Genomic DNA, 16,455 nt, shown 5'->3' on the forward strand with positions numbered 1-16,455 from the left:
CATCGATAAGTGTCTGCTGATGTTATTGGACAATTTGTCAAAGTCGGTTCGTTGAAGGGAAAGGTCCATCTCCTAAAGATATTCAGAGACTTGTGCGCACAGAGTTGGGATGTGCGTTAGTTACTAGAATGCTGGAAAGGAGACACTGAACAAGATTTTGTGAGGGGCACGCCGGAGTACGAGTATGCAGTATTAGAACGGTACCGTTAATGCTTGAGTTGACAAACCAAGGTAGCAAGACGGCTTTGAAGTGACAGGAATATGATGTTTAAATATTTTTTCGTTGCTTACAGTTCTGCTATAAGGGGTTTTGTAACATGAGAAAGGTGTTGCTGTTTGGTTGCTTTCTGACGGGAAGTATGGGGTACATTGTTATGGCCACTGCCAGGACAGCGAGAATCACACTATCATGTTGCATGGTGTATGGTTGACTCTGAGAAAATGAGTCTTGGACTTGGTTTTTTGGCAATTACGTACGATGTGCCTGACAGTGACGAGTTGTGCATAATATACTGATAAGCACAACTCTATAAATAAGGGGATTGCACTATTTACCGTCAAGCACATCACGGATTCTGTATGAGGCACCTTGGTGAGAACATAAAACAAAGTTTAAGTGTGTTGGCCTCCTTTAGACATACTACATGCAGCAAAAGCTTATCGGTTGATGAGTTCGAAGAGCACTTCTAGCAAATCTAATCAAGGATGATAGAGTTGCTAAGTATCTTGAGCATGATGTTGGTTTCAAGTGATGGAGTAGAGCTTACTTTCCTGGAAGAAGGTTTGATATCAATGACCCAAATATAGCGGAGTCCATAAATTCAAAGTTGTTAATAGAAAGAGAGTTTTCAATAGTTGCACTTTTTGATGCAATCCAAAGGACATTGTCACGGTGGTTCCATGAGCATCGTACGGAGTCAGATAATTTTACTACAACCCTTGTTCCGTCAGTTGAAAAATTATTGCGAGAACGTTGAACTGTCAAATGCACTGTTTGCCTATCCTCTTAATGCTCAAGATTCACTGTGTGCGACTATGGTCCGGATGCCCTAGTTAACCTTGTTAGTAAACTTGCAGCTTTAAAGTGCTTGACATTCAACGTTTACCTTGCTCCTGTACTAGTAGCACTGAAACACCAACAGAAGCCGGATTTGGTTCAAGAATTTACATGGAACTTTGCTCCCCTCTCTATATGGCAGATCACATATATGCTAGCTCATTCAGAAATAATATATCCAGTGCCCTCAGAAGAGGCGTGGGTAGTGCGCCAGAGTTGGCTGACATTACTCATCCGCCATTCAAGAAGACAGTAAAGGGAGAAAAGAGTTAAGCGTATCCATCAGCCTCTGAGGTTCCCCGGAAGATGAAAAGTGCTCAATTTGCAACAACTTGGCCACAAGAGAAGCAGTTGCCAGAAGTAATCATATGTAGATCCAGAAAATTAGGTTCGAAGAAGGAGAAATTCATGGAGTTGGCGAAGGCCAACTATTGATGGTATTTTTTCAATTAGTATTTATAAATTTTATTGTTACCTTTAATAAATAATTCTTTATATTTCTTGTTACATGGCCTAAATATTTGTTGGTGATTTTAGTTTGGAATTAGGTTGTCAAATTGAGGAGAAAGTATGGAATTAATGCGTGTTGGTAATTTTAGTTTGTCAAATTAAGGAGAAAGAAAAAAGTATATATTGCCCATGATCGCTTAAGCACCTATATATCGCTTAACGACTAAGAGTTTTTCAAACAAGATCGCTTAAGCGATTGTGCACCTGGCCAGATGATTCTGCCCAGGTGCACGATCGCTTAAGCGATCCACGATCGCTCAATGACTAATACAAAAGACAAGGATCGCTTAAGCGATATCTCAGATCGTCTAAGCGATCATGCACCTGGGCATTTTATTCTGTCATCACACGATCGCTTAAGCGAACCTGTGTAAACGAAGTTCCTTTTAGTACGATCGCTTAATCGACCAACGAAAGATAAAATTTAACAAATACACCCCCACCTACCACAACTTCCCAGATTCCGGCCACCACCGTCGAAATCCTACTAGGAAAGGCGTTACCACTCATAACAGTCGGATCAGGCTGATAGGGCTCGATATGGCCTTTTACGGCCAGATCGACCATGGTGTGGCGGGAAAAGGTCAAATCTGCCATCAACGACGAAAAAGTTGACATCTAGCCGTCGTTTTTGTCAACGATGCCTAAGATTTGGCTCCGTTGACCATCAACGTCAGCCATTCTTTTGAAAGTCGATGACGCCCGATGTGGCCTTTTCCGGCCAGATCCACAATGGATCTGGCCGAAAATGTCACATATGAATTACCAACTATTGTCGGTCGTTTATAGCCATCGGTGGTGCCGGATCTGGGAAGTTGGGTGGTAGGGGTGTTTTTGTTACTTTTTAAACTTTTTCAAGTGGTATTAATGAAATTAATTCAGTTAATGGGTCTAAAATTATTAAAAAAATACTAATATTTCCTAAATAATTAAACAAAGAAATATTATGGGAATAGGATTTATAATATTTATAGGAATATTCAACCAAACGCACCCTTTATGTTCTGAACAAAGAAAATCGTAAACTCTATAGTTTAGCATAGACGTAAACATTCTACACCTTATATGTTTCATACTGATGTAAAGAACTATATGTTTAATATAAATATAATAACGGTCATAGTCCACTGAAGACGAATCGTAAACCCATATGTTTAGCATAGACGTAAACATTCAACACCTTATATGTTTCATACTGACGTAAAAGAACTATATGTTTAATATATTAATAATGGTCATAGTCCACTGAACGAATCGTAACCCTGTATGTTTTAGCACAGACGTAAACTTCACACTTATATGTTTCATACTACGTAAAAGAACTATTGTTTAATATAATATAATACGGTCATAGTCCACGAACGAATCGTAAACCCTGTATGTTTAGCATAGATGTAAACATTCAACACTTATATGTTTCATACTAACGTAAAGAACTATATGTTTAATATAAATATATAACGGTAATAGTCCACTGAACAATCGTAAACCCTATATGTTTAGCATAGACGTAACCATTCAACACTTTATATGTTCATACTGACGTAAAGAACTATACGTTTAATATAAATAATAACGGTCATAGTCCACTGAACGAATCGTAAACCCTTATGTTTAGCATAGACGTAAACATTTTACACCTTATATGTTCATGATTAAAAGAACTATATGTTTAATAAATATATAAAGGTCTAGTCCACTGACCAAATCGTAAACTCTATATGTTTAGCATAGACGTAAACATTCAACACTTTATATGTTTTCATACTAACGTAAAAGAACTATATGTTTAATAATAAATATTAACGGTCATAGTCCACTGAACGAATCGTAAACCCTATATGTTTAGTATAGACGTAAACATTCACACCTTATTGTTTTCATACTGACGTGAAAGAACTATATATTTTATAAATATATAACGGTCTAGTCTATTGAACAATCATAACCCTATATGTTTAGCATAGCGTTAATCGCTAAACCGATGCTCTGAAATACAATAAATAATACGAATCATAGGAACACTTAAGCGACCTCTGTATTTACACAGTGTTAGAGATCCTTCTATATCGCTTAAGCGATTCTTTGCTTTTACTCATGGTCACTTAAGTGATCGGTAATCGCTTAACGCTCTAGCTCGGGCAGATCCCCAGATTGAAAATCGTTAAACTATCCATTTGTACCGCTTAAGCGTTTTCGTAAAACACTCTTGATCGATTAGCGATCTCAAATAGCTTAAGCGATCTTGGCCAAGGCAGAATGAATCTGCCTAGATCTATGATCGTTAAGCGATTCTTTGCTTTTACTCCTGGTCGCTTAAGTGTTCGGTTATCGCTTAAGCGATCTAGCTAGTGGCAGATGCGCAGATCGAAATCGCTTAAGCTATCCATTTGTATCGCTAAGCGATTTTCGTAAAACACTCTTGATCGCTTAAGCGATCTCAATCGCTAAGCGATCCTGGACAAGGCAGAATGAATCTGCCCAGATCTATGATCGCTTAAACAATCTGTCCTAAGTAGAATGAATATCTGCCCAGATCTATGATCGCTTAAACGATCTTTTGTATCGCTTAAGCGATGCTTCCTAAACAGTCTCTGTCGCTTAAGCGATTTAGGATCACTTACGCTCTTTGTCAGGCAGAATGAACATCTGCTCAAATGGTAATCGTTAAGCGATCTGATGTATCACTTAAGCAATGCTTCGTAATAGACTCTTGGTCGCTTAAGCGATTTGAGATCGCTTAAGCGATCATATCTGAAAAAGTCTTGGTCATTTGGGAAACATTAGTACATCACTCATTTCCCTCCAAATCCAAAAAGATTTGTATCAATCAAATTCATCACAATCAAATATAAGATACATCAATGTAATCGAAATAAGAATAAAAAATAAGACATGGGATTGTGCAAATATCGAAATATATGGACAAGCTAACCATTAGCCCCAACTTGGTGAATCAAATAATCACACAATACATCACACGTTGTAGTGATACACAAAATGAACAAAATGCTAAAAAATCATATCCAACTTGGGTGAAGCAAATATCACACCATACATAGTAAATTCAACTGCTAATGAGATATCTTATATAGACAAAAAAATTATCTCCCAAATGTCAGATCCAATTCTTACAAAAATTCTTATACACTGCCGCAAGAAGAGCCACAGCACAAGAATTTCCTATAACCTGCCTTTAATTTACTTTTTGATGCCAAAGAGTTTATGTCACTAACACCTTTGCACAACTCCTTTATTGCAGATGCCTCCTCCTGCCAACCAGCCTTTGAGAAGTTTTCGAATTCTGTTTGCCAGCAACCTCTCTGGGATCATTGTTTTGTACCATGCCTTCCCAGCAGCCTTTATTGCAGATGCCTCCTCTCCTCTTGCCAACCACCCTTTGTTTGAGAAGTTTCCTCTCATTGTTTGCCACGAACCTGCAGACAAATCAACTTTTGTAAAAAAAAAAAAAAAAAAAAAAAAAAACCGTAAATAAGCTACTGTGTGGTAGTTAAGCAGTTCACTCAGTCCGTGTCTTTCGGTAAGCAGTTCACTCAGTCCGTGTCTTTTCGGTAAAGCCCATATAAGCAGACACCTGCACATCACACCACAACCCAAGTATCAACATCAACATCACATAACTACAAAATTCAAAGTCCAACTTTCTTACCTTTTTATTGGGTTCTGCTCACTCAAAACGGATCCATTTGCCCATGGAAGCAGCCGACAGCCAGCCCTCCCGACGTCTCTCATTGTTTCGTCATTTAACCCATCCATCGGGGGTTTTGGTCATGTCGAACTCAATAATTCAGGGCATATGCCCCATTCAGCACTAAAATAGGAAGAAGATATTAGCATTAGAATAAACTTATGAACAATTGTATTAATAAGTTAGTTTTATACAGTTACCTTGACTCATTATTGGGCTGGTACAGTCCTCAGTCTTCATGCGCTTAATTGGCCACTTTCGGTTAGTACTTGATCACCCAAGTTCGCTAAAACATCCCTCTGTCATGCAACAGTAGTGGGACCAACGTGGACAGTGGCCCACTCGACTCCAACTGCTTGTCTCGACAAATAGTGGGTTGTTCAGTCAAGGATCTTTAGCAACCCCTCCTCGAGATATGCATGACTGCTATCTAGTGCATCTCTTTGACGAGGATATGCAGTACACTCTTTTAACAAAGGCCCAACTGTGGGATATTTGGGTTGCCCCTCGTTATACTACATAATTCTATCATCAAAATGAAAATCACCAGGGATGCAGTCCAACTGTACTGGGCTAATCTTTTTCGCTTCGATTCTTTGTTGCACCACTAGCAACGGCATTTTTAATTAAAGTGTGATATCCAAAACAGCCTTTGGCCAAATGCCAAATCAGTGATGGCACAGTCGGGATACAACAGATCACCATCAAGTCTGTCGTAGCCTCTTAGTGTCAATATCTCATCGATGTGCTGCATCAAATAAAACAGCAAGAATAGTAGGGAAAACATAGGCAGAATAAGGAAAATTAAGCAAAATAACTCACCAGTCCTCAAGCCACGTGCCCATTGTCAACAACTTCCTAAACCATTCCCGGGGATAATCCCTTGTCTACACTTTTATAGCCATTACTTCCTGATCCATTGTAATAGGCATAGAAGAGTTTTTTATTTCCTCTATTGGCCTATACAAACTACATTTGAGTGCAATTTCCCTTGCCCACTTCCTCCCCTTCCTCTTATTTTCACATCCCCGCTTCCTTCACCTCCCACCTCGCCCCCTCCTATTATCACCGCCCCACTTCCTCCACGAAACCCTTCTATTTCGGGTTCTTCCTCCATTTGTTTCTTAATTTTCTTCTTCTTTACCTGTGTCACTATCATGTAAGGCAATTTCATAAAACTTGCTCTTTCGACTCTCTCTTTTCAAGCCAGTTTGCACTTCAATCGCCTTTATTCTCCACCAACTTCCTCCTCCATTGTACCAACTTCCCCTCCATTGTACCAACTTCCTCCACTGCACCAACTTTCTCTCCCAGCTTATCCACTTTCTCCTCCACCCTTTTCAGTGCACTCTTCCATCTTGTCAACCTTGCATAAACGGTTGTTGTAAACTCCAAACAAGCCGTTTATGAGTCAACAACCTCATTCTCCCAACGCCAATGTCCAGCAAAGCGTACTTTTGTACCGTTTGCTGAGGCATACGAACCTCTTCCTCCCTCTTTTCCTCCTCGTCCTCGGACCTCCGGCGATTGGAGCTTCTCTTCCTCAGCATCAACCATATTGTGAAGCAGTGGCCCCGCAACTGCCATCACATGCGTAACCCCTTTTAGTTCCCGCATCAGGCGGTCTATCTGTTCTCGCTTCATCCTCCAATGCTTTGAAAGATTTGACATAGTCCTCTTCCGCTTCAACCCCAGTAGCGTGAGAAAGGACGGACACTCCCTGTATAAAACAAAATCAATCAGATTGAAGCAACATTTTAAAGCACACTGCATATTCAAAAGCTAGTCCTTTAATCTTACCCCAGCCGCTTGAATCTCATAATGTTCAATTTGCTCGTAATCCGAATGGGTTACCTCTGGACAGCCACCCAACATCCTAGGAAATTGTTTGTTGCACATCCAAACTGTTGCTACCCTCCCCCCCTCTTAGCGAAGACAGGGAGGGATGGCCTCGTACATCCAAGCCTACATTGTAAAAAAAAAAAAATATAGTCCATATCATAATTCACACACATATGTTAACAAAATATAACAAAAAGCTATTAATATTTCCTGCATTGCCCATAGGAAGCCAAACAAATTGTACGTGCTGGTTATCCTCTCCCCTTCCCATTGGGACTGCTTTACCGCCATGTCTACTTTTTTAGGTTGTTGAAGGTTCGCTCATATGATTTCGTCCTCTGGATAAGAAAAAAGAACTCAAGTTGCTTGCAAACACACCAATCTTTCTCACAGCTTTGTTGAGTCACCAGCCAATAAGATCAATATAAAACAAAATCCAGACTATAAATTAATCTTCTCTCTATATGTACAATCACTGTTTCTCTAGCCTTTTCTCTAATACTGGTTGTAATAGACTTATCCCCCTGCAAAACCTTATTATAAAACTGTTTGGCTCCCCGACTATTCTTTACGCCTCTACCTTCTTATCTGGCACTTCCCCCCTCCTAGCCCGTCACCAGGCATATTCCATCATGCCAAAACAAGTGGCTTTCCGCCCACCACAAACACATTTCTTTTTTTTTTTTTTATTGCATCTTACTGAGTGCAGCACCATGTAATCACTCCCTGTCTCTAAAATGCCTTTTTCTAATGATTTCTGAGTCCTAAAAAAACTACTGAAACAGTGCACTGAAATCTCTTTACCATTCGTAATTCCATCTAAATGTCATGTATTCTGTCAAAAACTTCCACACTTGACCTGACCGTCACCCTTGTAGGAAGTATGGCACCTTATCGCTTATAAGGTCCACTCCGTGTCTGTATAGTTTACGTTCCGCACAATCGTGACATCGATATAAACAAAATGTCAGCAACAAAATAAATCAAACAACTAATAAACAAAATACCAACAAAAAATTACACTGTGGGTCGCTTAAGCGATTTCAGATCGCTTAAAAAAAATCTTGACTCTGCCTCGTGCAAGATCGCTTAAGCGATTTGAAAATCACTTAGCGACCAGTAAACTAAAAGAATCTCTTAAGCGATCTTATATCTATGATTCTGCCTCAAAAGATCGCTTAAGCGATCTAAAATCGCTTAAGCGACCAAGAGTCAACTTAATCAATCGTTAACTGATATAAGGATTGCTTAAGCGATCTTAGAATTGGGCAGATGGAGTAAAAGAGGTTAATCGTTTAAGCGATACAAATGATCGCTTAAGCACATTTTCAGAACATACCCTTTCTTTGGCACCTGCTCGTTCTCGCCTGCCTCTTCCTCGTCACCTGAATCCTCGGAAGACTCCTCCTGGCCTGAATCTCGCCGACTCCTCCTCCTGCCCTGAATCTTGCTGAAATCCTCCTCTTGGCCTGATTCTTGCTGACTCCTCGTCTTCAAACCGTTTGTGCCGATTCTTCCCTCTGTTCTTGTGCCGCTGCTTCTCTCTCTTGCCTGTCGACCACCTTCACTGATCGGATGATCCACCGAGCAGCCATTGAACTCTTGCTTGCCCACCGGAATCTAGGATTCAAAGTGGCGTTGAGTTTTTCCTCTCTTATGAGTGTCAGCTATGGTTTTGGATTGAATTGGTGTGTGAAATTTGTAGTTTGGATCGGAAATGTGGGCTGTATCGCTGGAAATCGCGCAGATTCCGTTTAGGGTTCAAGAAATCATTTAGGTTCAAGAATCATCGAAAATCGTGAGTTATTACCGAAACGCGACTAATTTCGTTTAGAGTTCAGAAATGAGTTTACGATTGAATATGGTGTGGAAATTTGCATTGTCGATCAGAAATCGCACTGTCCTCCCTTGGTTCAGAAATCGCTTTTTGCCCTAATGAATTTTGATTAAGCAAGGAATAGTTGTGGGGCTTGTTTGGAGAAATTTCAATTTTAAAACTTTTATTTCTTCTGATTCGGCCCACATATGTTTTAATCTTTTCATTTTAACTTATTTTACATGTTTAGTTAATCCAACTATGCCATGTCATCTTCTCTAAATTAAAAAAAAAAAACATTTTCAAGGCCATTTTCTTAATCGAAGCTTGAGATGGCCGGACAGCTAATTTTCTCCCAATACCACCTCCATCTAGTCTAATTCTTTTAATCAATCACACCCATCATTCAATCAATTCCAATCAACATTCAAACAAACACAACAATTCTCCAAATCCATACAACAAGCATCAAAGTTAACAACAATCAAAAGGAGAGAAATGGAGGCAATTGGATAAAAAAAAAAAAAAAATCGCACCAATTGCGCGAAACCACAACTGTCCGCACAAAGAAACAACCCAGTCGTGTCTGATGAACAATGAACAACCAAGTCGGGATGATGGGACTTTAGAGAGAGTTCGCTGAGGCTACAGGTGGAATTTTCGACAACCAAATCGTTGAAATATAGCCTGGAAATCCAAGGGTCGCGTGAACGAAACTAGCGATGTGGTGAACGGTGAGCACCAAGGTCTGGAATGATGGGGCTTTATGGGGAGGTGTCATTGATGCTACAGTGGCTTCAAGTGGAATTTTCGACACAAAAATCGACTGAAATCTAGCTTGAAATCCAGGGTCACGTGAACCAAAACCCAGTGGTGGTCAACGATTGGCATGCTTGGTATGGTGAAAAGTGAGGGTTTTTGTGAGTGAAGGATGCGGAAACTGAGGGGGAGTCGGGCCCTAATCAACGGCATCGAAATCAAGTTGAACTGACGGTTGTGAGATGGAGGTTGTTACGATTTTTGAGGGAGGCTTTGTAATTGTGTTGTGGAGCTGAATTAGAGGTTGTTTTTGAGTTGTTTTGAATTGGAGATCGATTGTGTTGTGGAATTGAATTGGTTTGTTGATTGATTGGATTTTTTTCCAACTATTTTCTCCTTTGCCAGCCACCGTTTCTTTCGGCTATTTTCGACTGCATGAAAAATTACCATCATATTCCGGTTTAAAACGGATTTACTAACATATTAACAGTAAGATGGAAATGTCTAAAATATTAACATTGTAGGTAATTATCGTTTTCAAACTTTTTATATATGAAATTGTCTTTCGGCAAACTTCAGGTGGGAGATGTCGTTCGGCCTATTAATTTTCTTCTTATTGATCCTCTTCTGCACTTATTGCAGACTTATGCCAGAATCCAACAAATCAGATGAAGAAAGATTTTCATTTTTATTTTCTTTCTAATATTGACAACGTATTATTACTATTAATGAATTTTCTTAATATGCACATGGATTTATTTTTTCTTACCCTATAGAGGAGGATGAAGGGGAGTATTCAGTGGATTAGTTATGCCACGTAAGAGTAAGGAATTTATTATAGAAATTAAGAAATTTCATTTAAATTTATATGAATAGAATGCCTAAGATTAGAAAAAATAAAAATTAAATGAAATACTAATACCTTTCAGATTTAGACTAATCAAATCTAAATTTATCAGTTTTGGTCCGTCTTAGCAAAAATACACCATGCAAATCTTGAAACAAATAGTCAAAATTAATTGTAACAACCCTTGAAAATAAGAATAACAGAGAATTCACAAAAATTAAGAACCAAATATAGAAGCAATTATTCCACATACCGCCACAGATGACGTGCACAACACAGCAAATATTTGTAATGAAGAAAACCAAATAGCCTATTAACTCTCACTCTCCATGATACTGGACACATTTTAAAATTGATCCTCAAATAGCTCCCACTTTACCACATTCTCACTTTTGTGGTAAAATTCTCATTCTCTTGTATAGCTCTTTTCTCTTATCGTTTATTTTATTTTGTCATGTATAATGTTTTTGTGTTGTAAATTATTCACGGGCAGATCAAGGGGAAGTTAGGTGTAGAATCAATGGGAGCAAAAAAGGAAGAGAGAAGCGAGCAAGGAGAACCAAAAAAGGAGCAGGTTCAGAAGGTGGCGCTGTATGCTGTTTACATTTGCCGATCATAGGGATGTCTTTCTGATGACTGGTGATCATTAGCCGCCATGGCTACCGGCCTCGCTCAGCCGATCATGACTCTTATTTTTGCGACATCATCAACGTTTTTGGCAAAACAACTCCAGACCATATCGTAAGAAGAAGTGTCAAGGTGAATACTGACAGGTGAAATAGTTCACTTTAAGAAACTATTAAAGACAAATTTCAATAGGCAAAAAACTATAAAAAAAAAAATATTTAGGTTAATGAGTAATGTTTTCAAGGCAGCATTGAAGCTTGTTGTATTTGCTATGGGCTCGGATTTCTGGCTTTCTACGTAATTGTTGAAGGCCCTCTTCTTTCCTCCTTATTTTGGTGTTTAATGTAATTTTTATAAAATTATAGTTGCCTATTTCCTTAAAGTTCTTAGAAGACATTGCAATAAACTGTAACATATCATGAAAGTGACAATTATCTTACTGCCCCAATCAATGGTGCAACTCACTGAGTTGTACCTGGTGAGAATTTGTTTCAGATTTTGTGTTTTGTATTGCAGAGGTGTCGTGTTGGATGGTGACCGGCGAAAGGCAGGCTGCGAGATCGAGGTTTGTACTTGAAAACAATTTAAGACAAGACTCGCGTTCTTCGACACTGAACAACCACTGGAGAAGCTAGGGAGAATTCTGGAGATACAGTCCATCTCAAGAGGCCATGGGAGAAAAGGTATATTTTATAAATCATATCATCAATGGTTCATGTGGTAACCTAAATAAATCGTTCAAATTACTATTTGTACAGGTGCCAGTTTATACAGCTTACCACAACTTTTGTCGGCGGATACATAATGCCTTTGGCGAGGATGGCTTTCTCCGCTAGTTTCTGCTTTCTGTCTTCCTTCTATTGTAATTGCTGGTGGAGCATGGCGCTGATCATGGCGAAAATGGCTGCCGTGGACAAATTGCCTACACAGAAGCTGGAAATGTAGTAGAGCAAGGTTGAGCCATTAGAACAGTAGAATACAAAATTAGACAATATTTTCAAACTTTACTCTATATTAATTCCCTTGGATTACTAGGTTTGCATCCTCACTGGGAGAAACTAGCACTAGAAAGATATAAAGCAAGACAAGTGGCGTACAAACCCAGCATTCAACAAGGCTGGCTCGGTCAGGACTTGGAACACTTATGCTTATTGTGATTAGCCTTATGGCTACTAGCTTGGTATGGATCCAAATTGATCATAGAAAAAAGGATATGCTGTGGAGATATCATCACATGTAATGGCCATCATGATGGGGGAATGTAAGTCTATTATCTCACCTCCAATTCTTAATTCATCAATATTTGAGTCTTTACTAACTTCAACAAATGGTGGTTATCTTTGCATAGATCTGGGTCAGACATCCCCGTATAAATGCATTTCAGCAGGCAAGCTGCTGCATAGAAGATTTTCGATACAATCAAACGCACACACAAGCATCGATGTCCTACGACATAGTGGATTACATTGGTATATGGACGTTCAATGGTGTAATCGAACTCAAGGATGTTTATTTTAGATCCCTGCAGACCAGAAGTGCAGATCTTTTCAGGATTCTCACTGTATTGTTCCGGAGGGAACAACAGCAGCTTAGTTGGACAAGTGGAATGGGGAAGTCAACAGATCCGCCTTGTGAGTAGTTCTATGATCCTGAAGCTGGTGAAGTGCTTATAGATGTTTTAATTTAAAGAAGTTTCAACTCAAATGGATAGGGAGCAGATTGGGCTTGTTAGTCGGAACCTATTTTGTTTGCAACTACAATGAAGGAGAATATACTTATGGGAAGGAGAAGGCAACTGATAAGAGATTAAAACGCAATTGAGCTTGCTAATGTAGCAAAATTTATCGACACACTGCCCAGGTAAACCATCGCTTAGGAACATACAAGTCTATTCATCTTATCTTGAACTTGACTACAATTACATTCACCATTAATTGACAGGGCTTAACACAATGGTGAGGTGAGCATGGAACTCAGCTATCTGGAGGACAAAAGCAAAGACTTGCAATTGCTAGGCCATTTTAAAGAACCCCAAAAATCCTTCTTCTTGATGAAGCAACCAAGTGCCCTGGATAATGAATCTGAACGCATTGTCCAAGATGCACTGGCTTAGAGTTATGACAAATCGAACGACTGTGATTGTTGCACATCGATTGACAACTATCAGAAATGCTGACATGATAGCAGTGGTGCATCAGGGAAAGTTAGTGGAAAAAGGTAGCAACACTGAAACTGCTTTCCAATTTCAGGATTTTAAAAACGTTCACCAGGTTAATAATTTCTAAAACTTGATTTCTAGGAACTCATGACGAGTTGATAAAAGATCCAGAGGGGGGTTACTCACAGCTAGTTCGTCTGCAAGGAGGAGTTAAAGAATCTGAAGATGGTAGAGTCAGTTCTGGAAATAAGACTGATCCAAGTTCTGGTGTACTTGATAACTCCATGGCAAGGTCTGGAAGCTCTAGGAGGAGATCACTAAGGGTAGGTTCATCACGTAGCCGGCACTCCTTTGGTCACAAAAGTGTATACGAGACCAAAGAGGAAGGTGAGGAAAGTGAAAAAAGTCCAATGGATGGTGAGAAGAAACAGAATGTTTCCATCATGAGATTGGCCAGCTTGAGCAAACCTGAGGCTCTATATTTATTGATTGGATCACTTGCTGCATCAATACATGGTGTAGTCTTACCTGTATTTGCTCTCTTACTCTCATCATCCATTTCCATGTTCTTCAAGCCACCCGATCAGCTGCGCAAAGATTCTCAATTTTGGGCACTTCTGTTTGTTGGTTTGGGTGTCGTCATTTTTCTGGTTGCTCCTCTCCAGAATTACTTCTTTGGAATTGCTGGAGGTAGACTAATAAAACGTATTCGAACCTTGACATTTGATAAAGTTGTGCACCAAGAAATCAGTTGGTTTGATGATCCTGCAAATTCAAGGTAAGATCAAATTAAAGTAAGCTTCACATGCTCCAAATTGATGCTTTCTCTAACTTCCAATTTTACTTTCACTTATCACTTTTCAGTGGTGCAATTGGCGCAAGGTTATCAACTGATGCTTCTACAATTCGAAGCATTGTTGGTGATGCCTTAGCGCTAATCGTCCAGAATATGGCAACAATCACAGCAGGGCTAGTCATAGCCTTCACAGCTAACTGGATTTTGGCTTTAATAATTTTAGCAGTATCACCATTTATGATAATTGAAGGAGCTCTTCAAGCAAAATTTATGAAGGGGTTTGGCGAAGACGCCAAGGTATTAACCTTTACATGGTATTCTGTTATCTTATCCGGGTGTATTCTTACCATGTTATGGACATATATTTGCAGCGAATGTATGAAGAAGCAAGTCAAGTGGCTAATGATGCAGTTGGCAGCATAAGAACTGTTGCCTCATACTGTGCAGAGAAGAAAATGATGGATTTGTATCAACAAAAATGCGAAGGCCCCAGGAAGCATGGAGTCCGCTTAGGATTCGTAAGTGGTGCAGGTTTCGGCTTTTCTTTCGCTGTGCTCTTTTGTACAAATGGATTCTGCTTCTACATTGGGTCATTGCTTGTGCAAAATGGAAAAGCAACATTCGAAGAAGTTTTCAGGGTAGCTACTATTTCTATTTGTTTGTCAGCCTTATTGCAGATGCACTCTCCCTCTTGCCAACCAGCCTTGTTGAGAAGTCTCTCCATTGTTTGCATCGACATGACAGGGACACATCAAACTTTTGTTAAAAAAAAAAAAAAACCAAAACAAAAAACACGTAAATAAGACTGTGTGGGTAGGTAAGCAGTTCACCAGTCGTGTCTTCGTTTGTTAAAGCGTTCACTCAGTCCGTGTCTTCGTGTTAAGCTCCATATAAGCATGACACCTGCCAGCATCAGACACCACACCCAAGTATTCACATCAACACACATAAACTACAAAAATTCCAAAGTCCAAACTTTATTACTTGTTGATTGGGTTCTGCTCACCAAAACGGATCCATTTGCCCATGGAAGAGCCGACAGCCCAGCCACTCCCGACAGCTAGCTCATGTTTCGCATTTAACCCATCCAACGGGGTTGTTGGTAATGTCGAACTCAATAAATTTCGGGCATATGCCGCCACATTAAGACTAAAAAATAGGAAGAAAAGATATTAGACATTAGAATAACAATTATGAACCAATTGTATTAATAATTTGTTAGTTTATATCAAAATACCTATGAACTCATTATTGGGCTGGTACAGCGCTTATTGGACACTTTTCGGTTAGTACGTGATCACCCAGTGCCTAAACATCCCGTGTCATTGCAACAGTAGTGGGATAACAACGTGGACAGTGGCTCCAAACCGACCTCCAATCTACTCGTCTCGCGACAAATGTGGGGTTGCAAGTCAAGGATCTTTAGCCACCCCCTCCTCGAGATAGCAATGACATGCTATCTGACGTGCATCTCTTTGACGAGATGATGCAGTACACTATTTTAAAAGGCCAAATGTGGTGACTATTTGGTTGATACCCTCGTAATACTGCATACTTACTATATCCAAAATGAAAATATCAACAGGGATGCAGTCCAACTGTACGGGGTCGAATTCTTTTTCGCTCGAGTCTTTTGTTGAACACTAGCAACGGCATTTTAATTAAAGTTGGGATATGCCAAAACAGCTTGGCCAAAGGGCCCACATCATGATGGCACAGCGGGATACAACAGACCACATCAGTAGTTGTCGTAGCCTCATTAGTGTCATTATCTCTACGATGTGCCGCATCAATATAAAAACAGCAAGATAAGTAGGAAAACATAGGCAGAAAGAAAGAAGCGAAAATTAAGCGAAAAATAACCACCAAGTCCTCAAGCACGTCCAGTCAACACACTTCTACACCATTCCCGGGATATCCTGTCTTACACTTTATATAGCAATTACTTCACTGATCATTGTAATGAGGCATTAGAGAGTTTTTATTTCCTCTATGTGGCTATAACAAATCGACATTTGAGTGCAATTCCTCTTGCCCACTTCCTCCCGCTTCCTTCATTTCACATCCCCGCTTCCTTCACCCTCCCACCTCGCACTTCTATTTCACCGCCCCCTTCCACCACGAACCTCTTCTATTCTGGTTCTTCCTCATTGTCTCTAATTTTCTTCTTCTTACTTGTCACATCATGTAAGGCTAATTTCCTAAACTTGGACTCTTCGCTCTCTCTTTTCAGAGCAGTTGCACTTCAAATGCCTTAATCTCCACAACTCCTCCTCATTGTACCACTTCCCCCCATTGTACCAACTTCCCTCACTCCACTTGCACCAACTTTCT

General features: G+C 39.7%; 1 pseudogene; it reads left to right on the top strand.

Moving 5' to 3' along the window:
* The first annotated feature begins 11,195 nt into the window (after positions 1–11,195).
* On the top strand, positions 11,196–15,185 carry LOC116144768 (annotated as a pseudogene).
* Positions 15,186–16,455: the final 1,270 nt, after the last annotated feature.

Source organism: Pistacia vera, unplaced genomic scaffold, assembly GCF_008641045.1.
Source record: "Pistacia vera cultivar Batoury unplaced genomic scaffold, PisVer_v2 Contig455, whole genome shotgun sequence".
Taxonomy (NCBI): Eukaryota; Viridiplantae; Streptophyta; class Magnoliopsida; order Sapindales; family Anacardiaceae; genus Pistacia; species Pistacia vera.